The 14,723-nt window shown below is 44.2% G+C and overlaps 1 long non-coding RNA gene across 1 annotated transcript; it reads left to right on the top strand.

Annotated features, from left to right (window-relative positions):
• The first annotated feature begins 6,044 nt into the window (after nucleotides 1-6,044).
• On the top strand, nucleotides 6,045-9,583 carry LOC141041668 (uncharacterized). The gene is made up of 2 exons (XR_012202632.1): nucleotides 6,045-6,962; nucleotides 7,340-9,583. It is a non-coding gene; the product is annotated as an uncharacterized lncRNA (long non-coding RNA).
• The last annotated feature ends 5,140 nt before the right edge of the window (nucleotides 9,584-14,723 follow it).

Genomic DNA, 14,723 nt, shown 5'->3' with positions numbered 1-14,723 from the left:
CAACAAACACACCGCAAAAAGTCATTACATCAAATAGATCTCCAAGAACATCGAGGAGAACATTGTATTGAAGATCAAAAAGAGAGAAGAATCCATCTAGCTCCTGCCTACGGACCCGTAGGTCTGTGGTAAACTACTCACGCATCATCATAGGGGAAAGGGTGTTTATGAAGAACCCCTCCGTGATCGTTGACCCCTCCGGCAGAGTGCCGGAAAAGACCTCTAGATTGGATCTCATGGTTCTGGAACTTGCGGCGGAAGCTATTTTCTCTCCATTCCTCTAGGGTTTCTGGAATATTAGAGTATTTATAGAGCTGAAAGGCGGTGGAGAAGCCTCCCATGGTCCCCACTACTCAACAGGGCACGCTAGGGGCCTCTGGCACACCCTGGTGCCTAGTGGGCCCTATGGGCCTCCTCTGGTGCACTTCTTGGGCTCCCTGATGTCTTCTGGGCAGAATTTTTTTCCAAAAAGTTTTGTGGCATTTGGACTCGGTTTGGTATTGATTTTCTACGAAGTAAAAAAAAGCAAAAAACAGCAACTGGCACTAGGCACTGTGTCAATAGGTTAGTCCCAAAAAAGATATAAATTTGCTATAAAATGAATATAAAACATCCAAGATTGATAACATAACAACATGGAACAATAAAAAAGAATAGATAATTTGGAGATGTATCAACAACCCCCTTGTTTGCGTTGGGTGCATGTATTTGCTTTTGTGTGTGCAGGTGCTGCTAATGAGGTCCCGTGTGGTTCTCCTACTGGATTGATAACCTTGGTTCTTAACCGAGGTAAATACTTATCTCTACTGTACTGCTTCTTCCTCTCCTCTTCGAGGAAATCCCAATGCTCACATGTAGTAGGGAGCTCGGTGGGCGCGAGGGCGAGGGTGGCCATGGCGACAGTGGCGTCAGACCCGTCCAGATCGGGACGCGGGATCAAGGAGAGGGGCGAATGGGGGGGCTATGGTTTCGCCGGGTTGGTTGCTAGAGCTTTGTAGTTTGAAGGGAAGCGGCGGATGGCCGACACGTGGCCATGGACGCCGCACATGTGTCCAACGCGCTTCTGGTGAACAGGAGGAAGCTACGTCGGTATTTCCCCAAAGAGGAAGGGATGATGCAGCACAGCAGCTGTAGGTATTTCCCTCAGTGATGAGACCAAGGTTATCAAACCGGTAGGAGAATCAAACAACACTACGTAAACAGCACCTGCACACAAATAACAAATACTCGCAACCCGACGTGTAATATGGGTTGTCAATCCCTTTCGGGCAACGGCGCCAGAAATTGGCAAACAGACGTGAGAGAGTAGTAAATATTGATAGATCGAACGCCAAATAAAATAAACTGCAGCAATGTATTTTTGGTTTTATAGATCTGAAAATAAAAGCAAAGGAAAATAGACCGCAAAGGCAAATATAATAAAGAAGAGACCCGGGGGCGTAGATTTCATTAGTGGCTTCTCTCGAGAAAAATAGCAAACGGTGGGTAAACAAATAACTGTTGGGCAATTGATAGAACTTCAAATAATCCTGACGATATCCAGGCAATGATCATTATATAGGCATCACGTCCAATATTAGTAGACCGACTCCTGCCTGCATCTACTACTATTACTCCACACATCAACTGTTATCCAGCATGCATCTAGTGTATTAAGTTCATGGAGAAACGGAGTGATGCAATAAGAACGATGACATGATGTAGACAAGATCTATTTATGTAGAAATAGACCCCATCGTTTTATCCTTAATAGCAATGATACATACGTGTCGGTTCCCCTTCTGTCACTGGGATGAAGCACCGTAAGATCGAACCCACTACAAAGCACCTCTTCCCATTGCAAGATAAATAGATCAAGTTGGCCAAACAAAACCCAAATATCGGAGAAGAAATATGAGGCTATAAGCAATCATGCATATAAGAGATCAAAGAAGACTCAAATAACTTTCATGGATAAAAGATAGATCTGATCATAAACTCAAAGTTCATCGGATCCCAACAAACACACCACAAAAAGAGTTACATGATATGGATCTCCAAGAGACCATTGTATTGAGAATCAAACGAGAGAGAGGAAGCCATCTAGCTACTAACTACGGACCCGTAGGTCTACAAAGAACTACTCACGCATCATCGAAGAGGCTCCAATGGACATGATGCACCCCTCTGTGATGGTGTCTAGATTGGATCTGGTGGTTCTGGACTCTGTGGCGGCTGGAATTGATTTTCATCGACTCCCCTAGGATTTCTGGAATATTGGGGTATTTATAGAGCAAAGAGGCGGTCCGGGGGCACCCGAGGTGGGCACAACCCACCAGGGCGCGCCTGGGCCTCCGGGCGCGCCCTGGTGGGTTGTGCTCCCCTCGGAGCACCCCCAAGGCGCTTCTCTGGCCCACTGATGTCTTCTGGTCCAAAAAATAATCCACAAAAAGTTTCGCTGCATTTGAACTCCGTCTGGTATTGATTTCATGCGATGTAAAAAACATGCAGGAAACAACAACTGGCACTTGGCACTATGTCAATAGGTTAGTACAAAAAAATGATATAAAATGATTATAAAACATCCTAGAATGATAATATAATAGCATGGAACAATCAAAAATTATAGATACGTTGGAGACGTATCAACGGCGATGGTGGGTTGGGCTGGCAACTGTGCACTTGCGGCCTAGTTGCACAGTAGGTTTTAGCTTTTTCTCCTTTTCTTTTTCTGTTACTTCTATTCTTTTTGTTTTGTATTTCTTTTGTATATTAAATGAATTTAGTTGAATTTGATATTTGCACACAAATAGCAGGCAAAATTTTGAGTTAGCACAATTAGTTTCAATTTATCTTGAAATGCTTAAGTATTTCTTTAATTTGAAATGTCTTAATTTATTGCTGCTGGCAGTTCTTTAAACAAGTTAGGGACATTTAATTATGTCAAATATTGTTGGTTTCTTTAAAGTTATTAGCTAGGGATTATTTGCAATAACATGAACACTTTTGTTTTACTATTTGAAGAAATAATTGACTTGCATTTTAAATTTGAATTTGACTTTGATTTTATCAAGTGGAAATTTGGCTTAGTAAAACATGATGACATAACATCATTAGCATGGGGTCACTCTAGCTTAACTATTGGGATGTTACAGCCAAGTCCTTGAGTGGCGCTCAATTATTTCGTGAAACTTGAAAAAGCTGAAGCGAGAAAAGTATGATTTGATTACTCAGCTTTTCATCGGGTTAGTTCATGATTCAATTTTGTGTTAGGAAGACTAAGCACGCTAAGCTACATGATTTTGTAGGGAGAACGTTCTTTAGCATTCTTTATTTTTAAAGGGCATGATTGTTTGCTAGTATGACTAAGTATTGATGTCTTTTATTGCAAATGATATACTATTGCCTGATGAGTGATATTTTTACACTCATTCACCCTTAGTTTAAACCGAGATATTTCATTTAAATAGAGATATTCGCTCTGATATTGCTACTAATGACTAATGAATGCAAAGGATCCACAAATCCTATCTTTGATATGTTTCCAGGGGAAATGGGCTAAGAAGGGAAGAAATCACGTGAGAACATGGAAAGGAATGGAAATGAAGGAAGAAGCACAATCACCAGGAGGTGCACCAGCGGACACAGACCAAAAGACAGCATTCCATACGGGCGCAATTACCCATATGGCGTGGATTCAGAGGCGGCTTGTCGAGGTACAACAATCCATGGGACTAGTAAAGGCCCCTTTGCGGTTCAACTGTGAGGGTCACAATGCACAAAGAGCAGATCCAGCAGAAGACACACAAGTTTACCCTGGTTTGGGCCGCCGCGAGGCGTAAAACCCTACTTCTGCTTTCATGGATTATAGGTTGTAACACCTGTGATGTCATGCTACAGTAAACTCATGCTAATGGTCCCATGTCATCACAATTAATTTTGCTAAACTTAATTTTGATCCAAACCCAGGTCAGATTCAAATTTACAATAAAGTCAAAAATATTATTTATCCAAACACCAACAACAACATGTCATAAAATCTTGCAGTACAACAACAACAACAACAAAGCCTTTAGTCCCAAACAAGTTGGGGTAGGCTAGAGGTGAAACCCAGAAGATCTCGCGACCAACTCATGGCTCTGGCACATGGATAGCAACCTTTCTCGCACCCCTTGATAGAGGTGAGGGTCCCGATCTTTCGATGAGATGATAATTGTCGATTTGGTGGAGCTAACTTTGACGATCCGACTACAAACGTGCACGACATTGCGCCTTAGCAATCGCTAAACCAATCTCCAGGAGGTTACCGACGATGCCGGAAGCACGATCAGCCTGAACACAAAGGTCTATTCCTCCATGCAATCGAAGAACAAGCAAGAATATGATAAAAGCAATCTGAATATTGCAAATATGGATGAAGTATTATAAATGTGTGGATCCGAAAGTGGCCTTGGCCTGGTCGTTGGACACAAACGAAGTACACGAAATTGCAATGGCTAAATTTTAAATAAACAAATCCCCAAATCTAAACGATGCCTTAAGGGCTGTATTTACAGGGAAAAGAGATGGGATTTCGTCCACCCTTGGCAAGGTGGGACTAAAAAACCTCCTAAGTCGTTTCCCCTACAATACGGACTCTAGAAATAGATTACATGGGCCTGACCCAAAAATAAGGTAGTGCAACACTAATAATAAGCTATGGATGAAATTTATCAAAGGTCATCTTGTATATTTCATCCATCTTCTTGTATGTCATCATGGTGGCTTCAAAGTTTGGAAATCTCCATTGGAACCTCCGTTCTTGTTCCCTTCGCACACGCCTTCATCTCCGTGCTTGATCATGCTCCAATGCTCATGCTTATTGTCCATGCTAAGCCCTTCAATTGGAAGCAACACAAATGTGTCTGTAACACCCCAAGAATTGAATCATATTTCTATTAAGTAAAATTTGGTCAGGAATAAAATTTTGAGCTATATGGGGTCATTTATTAATTTCAGAGCCTTTTCTGTTTTCAGTTTTCCAAAATTCTTCCCTTCATATAGTATTTTTGAAAAATATTATGGGCATTGGTAGCTTTCTTAAATCTTTCCATTTGTACTTTAAATAACAGTAGGAAATATTTTCATAATAAAATTTGCCACAAAATAATTCTTTTAATACCATTTTCAATCTCTAAAATGCTTCTGTTGCACTAAGACCATTTTTAAATAATTCTTTCAAAATCCCACAAAACTTATGAGAGGTCAGGTGATGCCTATATATCACTTTTATTCAAAAACCTAACTTGGTATTTTGAAAATTTTGAGTGAAACATCATGTTTTCAATTCTGTCCCATTCTTGAGTTATAACTACAACCCTAATTTTCCTAGCTCTATTAATTCTGAAACTTTTCCACCTTGTAGTCCTTCCAACCAAAACCTTAATTCCAGAAGATCAGCTCCATTTACATCTTTTAAGTCCACCAAATATTCATCTGAAGTTTCTGTCCAGAACTGAATTCTGGTAAAACTTACACTAACAAGTTCCTAGTTTTGCCAAACCAACTCGACCATAATCTCTATCATCTAAAGAGATTCCATCCTGCCAAGTTTCAAATGCAACAAAGTTCTCTAGCTTGCCCTATCATTCAGCTCATGACAAGATTTGGCAAAGCTTTCTGAACTCCATATGACACTTGAGCCCTGAGCCAAACCAGCATGTCCATCACTTCTCTCATGATCAGAGGCGCCCTCCTGCTAATTTTTAGCCCGTTTTGGGTTCCTGTGCATGCATTTGGCATTTCGTCAAACGCATAGCATGCGTGCACTGGACGCGATCAGAGCATGCGTACTGCACCGCTTGCATCGAGCTACTATCGCGTTCCTGCTGCCGCCCTCGCTCACCCAATTCCTCCTCTTGATCAACTCGACCGCCTAGAAGCCTGCCGACAGCTAGCCTTGGCCGCTAGCGCCGGCCACCGCTGTCCACGACGACTAGGAGCGCCGCCCGACGAGTCCTCCTCAGCAACGTCTCTACCCAGGCCCTCTCACTTAATTGCCAGCGGCCGAGCTCATCCACGGCTGACCAAACTCTCCACTGCCCCGCCGCCCCTCACCAGCCTCGCCATCGCCCTCATTTGCCATCATGGCCGCCGCCGCAGTCAGCACGGGCATGGCACCGCCTAGGCCATCCGAGCCAGCCAGCGCAACCCCGCGGTAAATATGGACGACCACCGTCCTCACGTAACCGCGCCGGCCACTCCTACCTCGCCACCGCCTCCTGTTCGCCATGAATGACCGCCGCCATCGTGTCCATCTTCGGGAAGCCACGGAACCGACCCCCTCGCGCTATAAAAGCTTCCCGAGCCCGCTCAGTCCATCACCATCCATCTTTCTCTCTCTGTGAGCCTCCCCGGGCAGTGGAACGACCTAGAACGATCGTCTTCCCCACCTCTGACCACCTCGGCCGCCGCTGCTTTCCGGTTGATTCTGACACAGCCGAAGCCTTCCCCATTCTGATCTCTCCAGCAGTAGACTCCTGGAGCTCTCACGAATCCGTTTCGCTCGTCAATTCCACCGGAGATGGCCCATGGGCGAAACGCCTAACTGGCCTCCGCCGGAGCTCTTCTGCCGAGCTCATAGCCGGTGACTCCGCCCATCTCGGCGACCATGATGGGTACCCGCATGTGCGCCTTGACCCCCTGAGCACGCCCATGTGCTCAGATCCCCGTGCGGCGCCACCGTTCCCGGTGAGGACCGCCGGAGCTGCGCCTTTGTTCTACCGGAGAAGGAGGCGGGGAGGACCGCGGTCAAACCTCACCAGTGGGCCAGGTGGGGACCACACTCAGTGAGCCATAACCCACGCCATGTGGATAAGTGGAGGCGCGTTAGCCGGAAGTTGTTTTCCCGCGGGACAGACTTATTCCAAGGAATACGCCTTCGACGTTGGAACCCTCCCGCGCGGCCATCGATTGGGCTTGGCCCAGTAACGCCAGACGGCTAAGTACCGTCCACAGTGCACTTCTGCCCTTCTCTCTTTTTATTTTCGAGCAAATCTCAAATAATTCCAGAGCAGTCATTTCACATCCAAATTTTATTATTCGAATTTATATGTACTTCTAAATTCATGCTCTATTAATCCAGCTGGGGTGAACATTTTTCTCGAATTTTTTCTATTGAACCTAATAAATAGTTCATTCCTTCATTTTGTTCAGCTTAGGAATTCTGTAGGAAAATCATATCAACTCCAAATGACTTGATTCTTTTTCTGTCATTTCTAAAATTTAATCTAGTTTATTTTAGTATTTATTTCAAAAATTTCCAAACAACTTTTTAGCACTGCTTTGGCTTTATGTGGTAATTGTAATATTTTGAAAATAGGAAATGGAGGGGAGATATAATTTTCAACGTTTTGCAGTGCACCCAATATTTCTGCATGATCAAGGCAAGATTCTTGAACACATGATATGGTGAATGCATAGTTGTTTGTTTGCTAGTATAATTGAATTATGAATATGTTGAGGTCATACAGAATTTGCATATTACTAGTCTTACATGCATGATCCCTTCGATGGTATTTTATCCTCGTTTAAACATGAAGTGAGTATGGTTATTGTCATGTGCCACATATGCCTGTGTTGGTCCAGGGTAATTTGCAGGAAGAATCAGTCACGAGAAAAGTGATCGTGAGACTGAAATCTCGTTGTGACGAGCGTGATCCGTGAGGGTATGTTGGAACATACCATGTGGTGACCCTGTTGGGTGCTACCAAGAAAATATATTATGCTAACCACTACAGGAAAACATAAACCTGCTGAGTCGACCGGAGATCGAGTCTTGCTCGTGTAACCCCCATACTGGTTTTGTGCTACCACTTGTCCCCACCACAGGTAGGGTACAGTTCAGTAAGTTGTTAACCCCTTTCCCTACACACACCGTACAGAGAGGCCGTGATGAAGGTTTCTAGGTACCAGTTGCAATGCCAGTCATCGGGTCAGGGGCATGGGTGTATCTGACTGGGCTGAGAGGGGGGAACCCCTTGTAATCCGCGCGTGTTAATAGTGATCCTATGCTACTCGAGACGATGGTCTCCCCGTCTTAGAGTTTTTCTTGAACGATGCATTGGGTGATTCCTGGTATCCGGAAAGGTTAATCTAGTGTGTGCTGGCCAGGTGTGTTTTGAACCCAAAGGCCGTAATGGGAATTAGTCAGCGTCTCAGTGTTGCTAGTGAGATCCTATACACGTGGGTAAAGAGTACACCCTCTGTAGAGTTATATCTATTCGAATAGCCGTGTCCGCGGTTAAGGACTACAGTCTGGGTTGGTCAAGTGTCAGTCTCTGGAGGGAATAATTAAATTGATGATGGTTCATTTTGTAGGATAATTATTGTCACTACTGGTGCTATTATGAATATTATTGTTGACATGAATAATATTGTGGACTAACCTTTTCCCCTTATGTGCAACCTTGAGTATCTCTTGGGATGGCTAGACTACCCGGAATACTCAATTTTATTTTCATTTCTGAGTGTCACTTGGGATGGCTAGTCCACCTGGATACTCGTGTTTTTATTTTCTTATAAGCCCTTTATGAGGCGTCGCTTCGGACACCCAACTGTGGCATTTATTTTCAAGACCTCTCAAGGCGTCGCTTTTAGACACCCGTTTGGCATTTCTTTTCAAGACCTCTCGAGGCGTCGCTTTTAGACATCCGTTAGGCATTTCTTTTCAAGACCTCTCGAGGCGTCGCTTTCAGACACCCGCTTGGCATTTTTCTTGGAATCCCTCGGGTGGTCCAACGCCCGATGTTCCATTTCACTATCTTGATTTACTACTAACAAGATTTATTTATCCTTCTGCACTGTATTAACATTTATCATGCCATGCTTAAATTCTCAGTTAGCACACGCATATAATTTGATTCATTATGAGCATATGCATTCGGTATATCTTTTGTTCATCATTTTTGCAAGTACACTCAAATGTACTCATTGGCTTGTCCCTGGCTATTGTCTTGGCCAGATCATATTTCAGAGAAGAGCACTATGAAGACATCCCGCAACCTAGGATTCAAGGATAGCAGCCAAGCGAGATAGGAGTTATCCAGGTCAGCTGTTCCTGTGGGAATGGAGTCCCATCAATGTTGGAGATCCACGAGTCGCTTCCGTCATCCACCACTAGAGATCCTTGTTATATTCATTGGACTTTATGGTCTTGTACTCAAATTCTTGTAACCGCTTGGAATTCTATATCAAGGAAGTGCCCACCAGCAATAGTAATCTTGGGGCTGGTGATGGCACAAGGTTCATTTGTTGGGATTTTATGTCCTGGAAAACCGGCCCCAGCAGTATCCAAGTTAGGCAGCATCATATTCTCATGAACATTAGAAACATTACTAAGAAATGAAAGTACCTGACAATTTAATTGGCATGCGTAGGCTCTAGTAATTGGTCTGATAGGTAAAGTAGCAGGGGTTGTGGGTGTAACTGTGGGATCCATGTCCTCATCAACATCCCCTTCTTGAAAACAAAGCCGTCCTCGCGTTGCTTAATCTGAAATGTGGCTAACAAAAAATACAAGGTGTACACGTTGTATATGTATATGTATATGTCATCCATTTTGACTGATCTCAGTTGTGGCACATGTGACACAGTTATACAAAAGCACCCTTCAAAAGTCATGAAATATAAGGCCAATATATTATCACAAGAAGTCAAAGGCATGAAAATATTGCAACTCAGTTTGCACATATAAGTGAAGCTCTTATTCATATCAAAAGATTGACAATGCTTATCATTAAACCATCCCAACATTGGTGAATAAATGTTAATTGTTTCGGAATTATATGCTACAACATGCTTAAATAAGCAAACATGCAACAAGTCATTCGACACAAAATCATCACCGAGGTTAGAGGTCATATCAAAATGATAAAACATTGGTACAATTATTTTCATTTCTTTCATACTATTATGCAAGGTCCTAGATAAAACATCCTCATGGCTAATCAATTGTACTTAGTCCAAATCAGATTTATTCCCTGATTCACATGGTTCTTTCGCATCAATAGTAAATTCAATGGATTCACTCAAAATTGTTTGATCACATGGGAAAGTCAAATCATCAACATGGTCCTCTAAAATAGCTGGTGTGATCAAAGTGGTGGGTAGCTCATCGCATGGTGCATTTAAATTGACAAGGCATTCATCATACCAATGTGGAGGTGGAAACTTAATACGTTTGTCATTACCGCTTATGCCCAACTCAGATGATGTAGGCACTCTAGGTGGCGATAGGTCACGTGGTGGAGGCGATGTAGTGCTCTCAACAATGGATGTTGTAGTAATAGTACGCCTAGTAGTTGAAGGAACAACCATATCATCTCTTGGAATGTGCACCATGCGCTTATTCTCCTTGTGGACAAGACGCCGTTTTATTTACTGCCTAGCTTTGCAAGCAAGACGAAACAGACGGTCCATAGGATAACACTCTTCATGAATTAGTATCTCCTGAATATCACGGTTTAATCCTCCCCAAAATCTATCCATAAAATCATCCTCATTTTCCTCTAAAAAGGAGTGCAACAAGGTAGTTCGTAAATCATCATAGTATTTTGTTACTGTGTCACTACCTTGTTTTAAATGTTGTAGTTTTTTAATCATCGACGAATCTATCTCTCATGACAAGTTTTAAATCATCCCAAGTAGTAGGTACATATGTAGGGTATAACTGACAACATTCACTCCACCAAACAGTAGCAAAACTAGTGAATGTACCAACCACGACCTTAGCTTTCTACGTTCAGAAAAATTATGGGAAGCAAATATAGCATTTATTTCAAACTCCCATTCAATATATAAATCAGGCTTAAAACGACCTGCAAAAGGTGGCATGGAAACATTAACCTGATTATGCGCATTCTGATGTCCTTGCTCCTCTCGTGACGGTTGTTGTATTTTTATAGGTGGTGGCAAATCTCCCACGATTGATGAAGCCCAACAACTAACATCTCTGGACCCTGTCATAATTAGTATAAAACAAGAAACAAATTCCAAGAATAATGTTCCCATGAATTACTAGGATATGTCATGGTAAAGCGCTCACAGTAAAGCAAATATCAATGTCTTACAAGTTCTTACCATGCAGCAGGTTGCAATCAGCAACCGGCGGTGTCAACTACCTCCAAAGATTGGGTAAAGCGATTGCCAGGTGAACGTATGAATACACGGTGTAGAAATATGTGGAGTTGGGCTGACTGTATATAGGTGGGGGAAAATGCTACAACCACAATAATTAATGCAAGCTGAAAAATCACTCAAAGTGGTCGATTGCTAGTCTTAGACTAGACCATACTAGAGATGTGAACCTAAGACACAAGTGAATTTCACGCGATTGAGTCAATCTTGGAGTAAGCAAGTTTTTTTTTGTGAGCGATGATCAGCACGAGATGAAATGTAACACTCGCCGGGTGAGTTAACTGACAAGCCCCTTTTATTTCTTTCCAATATATCCTTCAAAACTTCACGCTTCAATCCCCCAAAATAAACTCTGAAATTCTGCACTTTTTGCTCTCTCTTCCAGTCCAAATAGCATACATGCTCTGAAACCACTTTGATAGTGGTGAGGCTCCCGATCTTTCGATGAGATGATAACTATCGATTTGGTGGAGCCGAGTTTGGTGATCCGACTACAAACATGCACGACGTTGCGCCTTAGCAATCGCTAAACCAATCTCCGGGAGGTTACCGACGATGCCGGAAGCACGATCAGCCTCACCACGAAGGTTTATTCCAGCATGCAATCGAAGAACAAGCAAGAATATGAAAAAACCAATCTGAGTATTGCAAATATGGGTGAAGTATTGATAAATGTGGGGATCCGAAAGTAGTCTTGGCCTGGTCGTTGGACACAAACAAAGTACACGAAGTTGCAATGGCAAACTTTGAACTAAACAAATCCTCAAGTCTAAACGATGATGCCTTAAGGGCTGTATTTATAGAGAAAAGAGGGGGGATTTCGTCCAACCTTAGAAAGGTGGGACTAAAACTCCTCCTAAGTCGTTTCCCCTACAATACATACTCTAAAATGGATTACATGGGCCTGGCCCAAAAATAAGGTAGCGCGACACCAATAATAAGCTATGGACGAAATTTATGAAAGGTCATCTTGTATATTTCTTCCATATTCTTATATGTCATCATGGTGGCTTCAAAGTTCGGAAATCTCCACTGGAACCTCCGTTGTTGTTCTCTTCGCACACGCCTTCATCTCCGTTCTTGGTCATGCTCCAATGTTCATCTTTCTTGTCCGTTCTAAGCCCTTCAATTGTAAGTAACACAAATGTATCCAAGTTAGGTAGCATCACATTCTCATAAACATTAGAAACATTACAAAGAAACGAAAGTACCTGACAATTTAACTGGCGTGCGCGGGCTCTAGTAATTGGTCTGATAGGTATAGTAGCAGGAGTTGTGGGTGTAACTGTGGGATCCATGTCCTCCTCACCCCTGTCCATAGCTAATTCTTTGGTGATACTCCAATCCTTCAGGTCTCTCTTAATGGACTCCTCCCATGTCAAATTCGGTCTACCCTGACCTCTCTTGACATTCTCCGCATGCTTTAGCCGTCCGCTATGCACCAACGCTTCTAGATTCATGCGTTGAATATGCCCAAACCTTCTCAGACGATGTTGGACAAGCTTCTCTTCAATTGGTGCTACCCCAACTCTATCTCGTATATCATCATTCCGTACTCGATCCTTCCTCGTGTGGCCACATACCCATCTCAACATACACATCTCCGCCACAGATAACTATTGGACATGTCACCTTTTAGTCGGCCAACACTCGGCGCCATACAACATTGCGGGTCGAACCGCTGTCCTATAGAACTTGCCTTTTAGCTTTTGTGGCACTCTCTTGTCACAGAGAATGCCAGAAGCTTGGCGCCACTGCATCCATCCGGCTTTGATTCGATGGTTCACATCTTTGTCAATACCCCCATCCTCCTGCAGCATTGACCCCAAATATCGAAAGGTGTCCTTCTGAGGCACCACCTGCCCATCAAGGCTAACCTCGTCCTCCTCCTCACACCTAGTAGTACTGAAACCGGACACCATGTACTCGGTTTTAGTTCTACTAAGCCTAAACCCTTTCGATTCCAAGGTTTTTCTCCATAACTCTAACTTCCTATTTACCCCCGTCCGACTATCGTCAACTAGCACCACATTATCCGCAAAGAGCATACACCATGGGATATCTCCTTATATATCCCTTGTGACCTCATCCATCAGCAAGGAAAAAAGATAAGGGCTCAAAGCTGACCCCTGAAGCAGTCCTATTTTAATCAGGAAGTCATCAGTATCGATATCACTTGTTCGAACACTTGCCACAACATTAGCGTACATGTCCTTGATGAGGGTAATGTAATTTGTTGGTACTTTGTGTTACTCCACGGCCCACCACATGACATTGTTGGGGATCGTTGTAGAAATTAAAAAAATTCTACGCATCACCAAGATCAATCTATGGAGAGACTAGCAATGAGAGAGAGGGGAGTGCATCTTCATACCCTTGAAGATCGCGATGCGGAAGCGTTACAAGAACGCGAATGAAGGAGTCGAACTCGTAGCGATTCAGATCGCGGTTGATTCCGATCTAAGCGCCGAACGACGGCGCCTCCGCGTTCAACACACGTACAGTCCGGGGACATCTCCTCCTTCTTGATCCAGCAAGGGGGGAGGAGAAGTTGAGGGAGAGCTCCGGCAGCACGACGGCATGGTGGCGGTGGAGCTCGTGGTTCTCCGGCAGAGCTTCGCTAAGCGCTACGGAAGTGGAGAAGGTGTAGGAAGGGGGAGGGCTGCGCCAGGAGAAGGGGTGAGGGGGCCGCCCCCCTAGATCCATCTAGAGGGGGGGCGGCGGCCCCCTTAGGGTTTCCAACTAGGGGGGCGCCCGCCCCCCCGGGGGGGAGCGGCCCCCTAGGGTTTCCAACCCTAGGCGCCTTGGGACCTTGGCGGGGGGGGGGGGGGGCGCACCAGCCCACTAAGGGGCTATTTCCCACCCAACTACAGCCCATTAGGTCCTTCGGGGCAGGTGGACCCTCCCGGTGGACCCCCGGAACCCCTTCGGTGGTCCCGGTACAATACCGATAAACCCCGAAACCTTTCCGGTGACTGAAACTGGACTTCCCATATATAAATCTTCACCTCCGGACCATTCCGGAACTCCTCGTGACGTCCGGGATCTCATCCGGGACTCCGAACAACTTTCGGTAACCACATACAATTCCCATTACAACTCTAGCGTCACCGAACCTTAAGTGTGTGGACCCTACGGGGTCGGGAACTATGCAGACATGACCGAGACATCTCTCCAGCCAATAACCAACAGCGGGATCTGGATACCCATGTTGGCTCCCACATGTTCCACGATGATCTCATCGGATGAACCACGATGTCAAGGATTCAATCAATCCCGTATACGATTCCCTTTGTCTACCGGTATAGCACTTGCCCGAGATTCGATCGTCGGTAATACCGATACCTTGTTCAATCTCGTTACGGCAAGTCTCTTTACTCGTTCCGTAACACATCATCCCGTGACCAACCCCTTAGTCACATTGATCTCATTATGATGATGTCTTCCCGAGTGGGCCCAGAGATACCTCTCCGTCATACGGAGTGACAAATCCCAGTCTCGATTCGTGCAAACCCAACAGATACTTCCGGGGATATCCATAGTGTACCTTTATAGCCACCCAGTTATGT

Source organism: Aegilops tauschii, chromosome 2, assembly GCF_002575655.3.
Source record: "Aegilops tauschii subsp. strangulata cultivar AL8/78 chromosome 2, Aet v6.0, whole genome shotgun sequence".
NCBI lineage: Eukaryota > Viridiplantae > Streptophyta > Magnoliopsida > Poales > Poaceae > Aegilops > Aegilops tauschii.
The sequence above is the reverse complement of the archived record's forward strand: the minus strand, read 5'-3'. Positions and strand labels throughout refer to the sequence as shown.